This window comes from Eufriesea mexicana, unplaced genomic scaffold (genome assembly GCF_001483705.2).
Source record: "Eufriesea mexicana isolate 0111107269 unplaced genomic scaffold, ASM148370v2 scaffold202, whole genome shotgun sequence".
Lineage (NCBI taxonomy): Eukaryota > Metazoa > Arthropoda > Insecta > Hymenoptera > Apidae > Eufriesea > Eufriesea mexicana.
In genome coordinates this window covers 744,037-753,083 of record NW_016908372.1, presented here as the reverse complement: position 1 = coordinate 753,083, position 9,047 = coordinate 744,037, and the positions used below count along the sequence as shown (strand labels likewise).

At 33.8% G+C, this 9,047-nt stretch overlaps 1 non-coding gene across 1 annotated transcript; it reads left to right on the top strand.

The window, feature by feature from the left end:
- Nucleotides 1–8,975: 8,975 nt before the first annotated feature.
- Nucleotides 8,976–9,047, top strand: TRNAC-GCA (transfer RNA cysteine (anticodon GCA)). The gene has a single exon. It is a non-coding gene; the product is annotated as a tRNA-Cys (tRNA).

Below are 9,047 nucleotides of genomic sequence, written 5' to 3'. Positions count from 1 at the left end.
AGTTTGAATTTCTACCTTTGGAAATTAAAGGGAATCAATAATTTTTTTTCTCATGCATGAGCTGAATTGAAACATTAAATATAAGTGGATAATTTAACAAATATTAATACATGTGTCATAATAACATATATTATAATTAAATAACTTTTGTCATTTTCATAAGAAATGATAAATGTCTGAATTCATCTCAGCTGGAAAATTTGTTCGTATAAATAACGAGAGGACATTAATATAATAACGAGAAAAATGTTTTACAAAAGTGATAAAGTGTTCCATTTAGCGGTATATAATGGTATTATTATCTTGTGAATTCTCCTTTAATTGGTAATATAGAAATTCGTAAAATACGTACGAATACTTGCAAACTAAGATATATTTAATTCATAATAAATTTTACTAATATATTGTGTATATAAACGTTTTATATAAATGTTTAAATATGATATAATATTTCCTAAATGTTTCGCATCGAATACTTATTATAATTTTATTTTTTAAATTATAATTCCTACTGGAATTGTTAAATAGATATTTACGCAATTACATTATTTACAAGCGAAAGTAGCATAATGTACCAAACCCTTTATGATTTCATAAGAACTTTAAAAATCTGAAAATAAATTAAGTTTTCATGTACTTCATGACCCAACTTTCGTTGGGTACTACAAAAAAATTAGTTTATAGACTCATCAATATTCCCCTCCACGGAAATCTTTAGTAAAAGGCGAAAGATTTATACGTTTTTTGAAGGGAAACCAGAGTAACAACTAACTCTCCTTGCTCCTTAATGTATACCTGCGCAGCGATCCTCACTAGTGAGAAAATCCGCCATCTAGCGAGCACCTAGTATATTAATCACATTCTGTAGGATCTTTTCTATGTAATTCAACATACAATTAGAGTAACCGTTTTAACAGTATTATTCGACTTATTACATTAGAATGTTATTAACTATGTGATGTTAAATATTATATATTCTATAATATTTTTATAACTATTCTGTTTTTTCATTTTTACAGTATCAATTATTTTAATGTTATATAAGTAATATAATATAGTCAACTATATTAGATGATATAATTAATATTTAACTAGGACAGTCATTAACAATAAACATTATTTTATATATAATTACTAACCTTATCGTTATACATATAGTTAAAACCCATAGTACGATTATAAACTGTACAACAAATTATATGGACTAATAACAGTGATGTGGTAAGTAGGGGATATATAACTGAAATGAAAATCAATATTATTCAGAAAATTCTCAAATCATAAATTTATAAGGAGAGTACAAAAATTGATAATTCAATACTTATTACCGTAGAAAAATAATTATTATTCTTCCTTATTGTTAGTGACAATGAATGAGAAATTTAATTCTATATTATCGATTGTGTAACATCAAATTATGAACCATAGTTCATATCTCGTCTATGCTGTTAATCACGGTGACCGGTGGTAGATAAAGAAGTCGGTTATAAACGAGCGACATCTGATGGAATATTTTACATGCCTAAAACGAAAACAGTTCTTCTATGATAAAACTTTATATTCATAACACGAGCCTTACATATTTAAATTTCCTACACTTTTCTAAAACTTCAGTTTAGATCATAAAAAGTGATTTATATTCTTGTCGATTCTATTATTTTATTCTATATATTCTTATTAAAATCTTTTTTGTATATATATATATATCAAATTTAATGATCGTAAACTTAAATTTCGTAGCTAATAATTACAGATGCAATGACCTATCGCTGTTTCGATATTTGTTTTATAACATAGCATCGTATAAAGTTAGTAGCTACCGTTTATTTTCGATTAATGAAATGAATTGTTCAAATTTGAGTTATATAAAATAAAATTATGTGTTTTAATCGATAGTTTTACAAATTATTTGTAATTTTACACCGATAATAATGTTATCTTAAAAGTTTTATTTTTTTAAATCTTAATTCTTTAAATAGTTAATTTTTCATGATAGAGGTCATGTTTCTGTTATTTTTCTTGTTCGTTTATTATTCTTTTGTACAAGCTACTTTGTTAGTTATAATATATGAAATTTCATATATTACTATTTTCTATTATTTCGTGAAAAATGTGTAGAAATAAGCGAAATAAACTTTTCTCTGGCAATATATTTCTCGCTAGAGAACATTGCACTGACACAGTAGAAGATTTTCTTTACAAAATAGCCAATATTTATTGCTTTCATAAAAGCTTCATGTCTTTTATATATCATTTTATTAGACTTCAGTTTAAGACAATGTGTAGTACGAATAAAATTTATACAAGAATATTTCAACAAAATGAAGTTGAAACATGCATTATTATTCTATGTGCAACATACATTTCCGCTCTATATTGATCTTTGAACTAAAATTAATCGATATATCTCGTTATGGTAAAATTTGTAAAATCAAACTTTAATGTATCTGAAAATAATGATCGTAAATTATTCGTCTAGATTAAAATTCCTAATTACGATGTGTAATAGTTTATGACGTGTAAATTAATTAAATAGATTAATAAAAGAAAGATATTTGAGAAAAATAAATAAGTATTATTCGATCGATACGAGTAAAATTTTAAAACGCTCTAAATAATTAATAATTAATATCGATTTCATTCTATGCTGAATACTGAATACCATTAAATAACAAGATAGCACAGGTCATTTTTGTGTAAACAGAATAATAACACGTATTATTCGAATAATTTTAACATTATTAAAATTTAGGTAAACTTTTCATCAAAAATTTACGTTTCGAACTTCAACGTAACAGCAGACATTATACGAGAATTGGATACCTATGCATGCATACAAAAATAGACCATTTGATTTCTTAGCAACCTGTCGATAACCTTTTATTTTATGTATTGAAAATAACAAAAAAGGCTAATCTTTTACCAGGTTGAAAACAAAATATCCAAAGAACTTTGCCAGATTGGAATCTATTCTGAAATATGGAAAAGCACGTTAAACTTCACAGGTGAATGCAATCTTATAGATAAACTCGTTTCACAGAATTGCACTCGTGACTCGCGGAATCAACCACGCCACTGATTACAAAAGATTTTTGTCTGAATTTCCTTTACATTTCATTGTTAAATCATTGCTTCTTTGAAACATTAGAAACTAGATTCAACGACAGAAGAACGTTGCTGCAAGTTCCCATAAGTTCTACCTACGGTATTAATTCATTTACCTATCAGAAATCATTTATTATCAAATATGAACATGCATCTAATTTTTCAAAATTATTTGACAATGTAAGCAAGTATACCAACAAGACTGTCCAATCTTGAAACATATATTTTTAATCAAACATATTCCCTTCTTCATTTTTCATTCGATATCTCATCAACTGAACAAATATTTTAGTAACAAACTCCAAACTTTCTTCAAGATTTCTTCTCCAAAAATGGTTTATTCTATAATGTCTATATATATGCATATTTAATTTTTCATCTCCATATCTTGTTACTTAACCAATATTTTCACCAGTGAGTTATTCTCTTAAAAATAAAGCAGACATGTACTCGATTCTCTAAGAAAATATCTCAGCATCAGATACCTACAGTTACTCGCATTAATACTGGACTTGCATACTCCACGTTTCGACTAAATATTTATGCAAAAACATAAAGTTAATAAAAAATAATTTTTTATAATTCCTTTCCATCATTGTGTATTATTCAACATATATACTCAAACAAGCATTAAATCTTCCCGAAAAATGATCGTAACATAGTTCAAACTCAATTTTATAAAGTATCGATTTTAAACGGCAATTTTAAACATTTAAACAATAATTTATACAAAATTAGAATTTTGTATACCCTCCATTTCCAAGTTTCTCTAATGAATTTTTATTTCTCTATAAATATTCGATAGAGAAAAACTGCAAAAATGTCGGAGTATTAACACGTGCAACCCTACGAAATTCTTGCATTTATTATCTCACTACCAAAACAAACATATCCGCGAGGACCTGCACATCCTCGTAGATCCGATCTCGATCGATCTCTGCCTTTCCCCCGACCCGTTTCGACCCGTTGAACCCCATCGATATCCCTCTCGAGTCGTCGTTGCCCACGGATGTATAGGATTAATGTTGGACAGACGGACAGGCTGGCGTGTCGCGTGTTCGAACGGGCGCGTGAAAAAGCGTGACGAACGGTGTACGCGGATAGTGGACGGGTGGATGGCGCTGTGGTCGCGGCGTCTTGCAACAGGCAACAGGCCACGCATGCAGATGAACTCGCGGGCCACGTCGATACCCTAGCAGCAGGGGTTCCCTCGATTGAAAAAGGGACAGCCGATAACAGCGCGAAGGGTAGATGAAATGGGGGTTCGTTTACCCCTGGAAGAGTCACCCTGTCCTCATCGATCCTCATCCTCCGCCTTCTCCACGGGCGTCTCCTCTTTACCCTCTGCTACTCCCTCTCTCGCACCAGCGCTACCATCCTCGGAGCGCCTCATTCTATTTCTACTTCCATCCTGCCTTCTCCCCTACCAGAGTCCATCGAGTCGTCTCTGTCTCTCTTCTTCGTTCAACGAGGTACTTTTTCGTCCAGTCGTTTCTCGCGACTTCTCTGTTGCTCGCGCAGGTTGCTCTCCAGGCACTCCCGTCAGCATCGCGAAGAAATTCACTTTCGCGAAAAAAAGAGCCCGCGAAAAATCGATGCCGGCCGCCCATTGGCCGCGTGGCCGGTGGATCGCGGCTGTATTGGCGCTCGCGGTCTCGCGGGCGTGGCTTAAAGATGAGCTCTCGCTATGTCATCGCTTATATTGATCCTATAGTCGGCCAAGCCGGTGTGGAGAACACGGTGTGTGGCGTGGGCGCACACACCGACGTCGGCCCACACGCACGGCCCACGCGAGCCGCCGCGAGCTGATCCGTACACGCGCTGCCGAGCACACGTCCCCCAGACGCGTTCCATTTCCGTTTCCACGCTCACCTGCCGGCGGGACGCGCGACGTGCTACGGGTTCGGCTTAAGGCCGGGCATACACCACCGATCAGACGATGCAACGTGCGTTTCCATGTGCGTCGAGTTTTACGCTCGTCCAAACTTACTGTTAGGGCACACGACCGTTCAAACGACTTGCGTTGCGATACGCGTCGATTTCGACGGGCGTCGCGACGCGCGTCGCTCTTCACGGACGTTCGAATCGGGGCACATTGCCGTTGGAACAATGCCGATGGTGACAAACTTTGCGATTTCGAGCACATGAGCGTTGAGACAACGTGCGTTGCGATTCGCTACGATTTTGATGCTCGTTGAATCTTAAGGCAGGGACACAAAAGCGTTGAAACGACGTGTGTGGATTGTAACTTACGTTGGGACTCACGGCCCGGACACACGAGCGTTGAAACCACGTGTATCGCAAAGTATTCCAAATTACAATGTATTTCTAAATTTTTACAATTTGCATTGCGATTTGCAGCGCTAGTGTGGCACCGGCTTAAGCCATATTTCCACGCGTGGAAAGCGGACGAGATGTCTAAACGAGTCGAATTTGAAGGGTGAAGGTAGAGTGTAAGAATCCGTGGTCTCGTGTGTTTGAGAAAGGATAGGGTGTCTGTTTTGGTTTAAGAAAGGTGACTAGATTTGAGATTAAGATGTGTTTTCATGAGCGGAACATTGGATACGAGTTCCTTCGAACGCACGAAACTTTGATTCGATGCTTCTAATAGTGGAATTCATTTCGAATTTGTAGAATATGTAGTATATTTGGTGTCCGATTTTAGACGAGACATGAGAACTAATCGTAAACTACCGATTGTATGATAAAATGGTTCACGCTACTACCAAAAAGCTGTTATTAAATTTTGAGAATCTTTCATACTTCGCAGAAATCCTGAACCATAGAATTGTTTTCCTAGAACTTCAAGTTTGTCTAATTAACATTGAATTTATCTACAATTTGCAGAAGTATTATGAATTATATTATTAAATACGGATATGTATATACATCTATATCTGGCGTTGGAGTAAACCTCGGATAAGACTTTCCGCCGATACTTGAATCTTTCATTCACTGCCGAATTATTGAATCGCGGGATTTCGAGAACCATAGTCGGGAAGAGTGCATGTGGGAGGATCATGATTAATTTATCTATTAGGAACTCTCTTCATTATGAACGGCACATATATTTGGGTTAATGGTGCCAGCTGGTTTGCAGCCAGAATAGTCTTCGAGGTGGATATATGGTAAGAAGTAAATGCTCGAATCTTCATATAAGTTCTTTTGCATTTTATATGACGGCCAGTTTACGGTAGCTTATTCCATAGCTTGGCGAAACTATTAGAAAATTAGAAAAATGGCGAAAAATCTGGAAACACAAATATACGTGTACCTAATAAAATGATGTATAAAAGATTTCTCATTTTTTAATTTAAAATTTTTATCAAATAAATGAAATTGTTTTCAGGAAAATATATGTATATATATTACACTTTCATTATCTTAATTACGATTAATCTGTAGAAAATAGGAACATAAATATTACCTTTAAAGCTACAATAAAAGATATTACACAATGGATAATTTTTTATGTTAATAGATAATATAAATCATTAGTCTAATAATAAATAGAATCAAAATTAAAATGATTCTAATTCTTGATCATTTACATTACTCACATAGTAGATTAATGACATCAGTATTACTCTCACAATTATGCTAAACAGGTATTATTACGTTGTTATAATCCATAAGATTCACATTACTATATTATCTAATTATACCTATAATATTATCATTATCAGCAATTGAATACTTCAAATACTAAAATGATTAAATAAACAATTTAAACGATATTTGTTTTAATAATTAAAAAGTAGCTTTCGTCAAAATGAAAAATGTCTACATGTGCGCACAAAAGTTAGACAGAAAAATATTAATGAAAACATATCTCCATGATATTCACAGTTCACCACCCCCCTTGAAATGAATATTTATGTTCAGAAAGCGAAACTTGAAGTAAATTTTTGGAATTTCTAGCAAACACGGACAAATCAAGTTTCCGGTTGCCAGCGTATTTAAATACGGAGTGCAATCAATTTCGAAACTTTAAAAGGTGAACAGAAGGGGTGGCAAAAGGTGGGCGTGAGTTATATCGTGACTGTTTTGATGGATTAATTCGCGAACCGAACGGAAGGCTGCAAAGACCGACTTCGGCGTGTTGGGTTCGTTTCATTTTTTTAGTTAGGCAAAGAACTATTAAAAAAACGACTCATACTATCCATCGATTTCTCAAATTTCGACTATTTTCTCCTAATAATTGCAAATATATCGTATTCTCCCCTATTTTCATTCCATTCTCCTTTTCCTTCTTTCTTCCTCTTTTCCCCCCTTTTTGTTTTGTAGATTGTGAAATATCAGAGTAATGGATAATAGCACTTACACTCACTGTTTAGTAGTAATTCGAGAAATTTGCAGCCGTAAAAAGTCAGTTTCGATTAATGGTTTGAAAACGTGCACGGATTCTTTTTCTATTTTTTCAATTTGTAATCGGAAGGAGATAATCTAAAACAACGTTATTTAATGCTATGATCATTTAAACAACTTTTATTCTTTTTATTTTTTATAATTTTCAAATAAACTTCGAATTGTTCATGGTTATCGCCACGATGTTGAAGAGCTTCGCGGTACCTTTTCCTTTTTTATAGTTCAATAAACACATATGCAGCATTTTAAACTTACTATTCTCCCCCAAAGAAGAAAACAAAATTACTCGTTATAATCACATCGATAAATCATCAAATAATTATAGTAGAAGATATAAAAATTATAATTTGTAAAAAATTAAAAGCGAAACAGAAGCATCAGGCACAAAGATATAGAAAATATAAGACAGATATGGAAATCAGGGAAGTTTTTATTTAAAATTGTTAAATTATTCTATAATAAGATTCGAGATGCGCTGATCTGTCACAGACTAAGTCAAACATTGAACGAAAGAGAAAGATGAAAGCAAGTAGTCCGTGTCGAGTTCGTACTTTTACAACGCGTTGGCGACAGGAGTCCCTTTTGAAGGATTCCGTACCCTTATGGGGCCCTATACACATCGATTCCCGGCCATGTGTGCCTTAGTCACGGTGGCATATGGCTAAGTCATGAAGCCACTAGGTGGTCCTCAGTATATTACTCTACCTGTCGCCATCCGTGCCTTACTGGGGGTTGAATTCATGGCTATTTGTATGACAACAAGAGCTGTTTTTCGACTGCCCTATGTCAGTCATTGATGACCTGCAATTACTATAGAGCCTACGGTTGCTGGTACCTGCAATCCTTATTCATTGCTGTGATCAATGAGCATTTTGAGGAAGATATAAAGCTTTCGTTGTAATAAACTATACAGGGTGCTCGGTAATTAGTGGAACAGCAGATCAGGAGATAATTCTGCAGGGAAAAAGTAAGTCGAACACATAGAATAACATTTTCTTATAAGAGGTGTTGGATATTTGAGAAAAATTCGACGTATTTCTTTTTTATTTTTATTTAGATAATTGTACTACTGTGGGTTTAAGAAAATTGAAGGTAATTCGATATAAGAACGGAAAATTCGAAATTTAATTTATTTAGTCACGATGTGGTTAAATAAAAATATTTGCCGCGTGATTAATTGCTTTTGTAGTATATAATAATACAACAGTACTATTCTCCTCCCCTATTAATTTTTCATGTAATTAGAAGCAATGGTAGGAATATAAAAAATAAATATTTTGCTTAAAGGAGTAATTTCTTCTTTCTTTCCGATGCTGTATACTGATGCTTATATTTATATTTGTCGCATATATTCGTATGTGCAAATTAATTAGAATTATATGTAGCATAGAGTTAGATTATAACACCAGTAGTAAAATTTGTTATATAGGTAATAAAATTTATTAAATGGTACTATATAGTAATGTACGTTAGAAATTCAATGAATAATAGTGATATCAACTGGGGGTATAGCTCAGTGGTAGAGCATTCGACTGCAGATCGAGAGGTCCCCGGTTCAAACCCGGGTGCCCCCT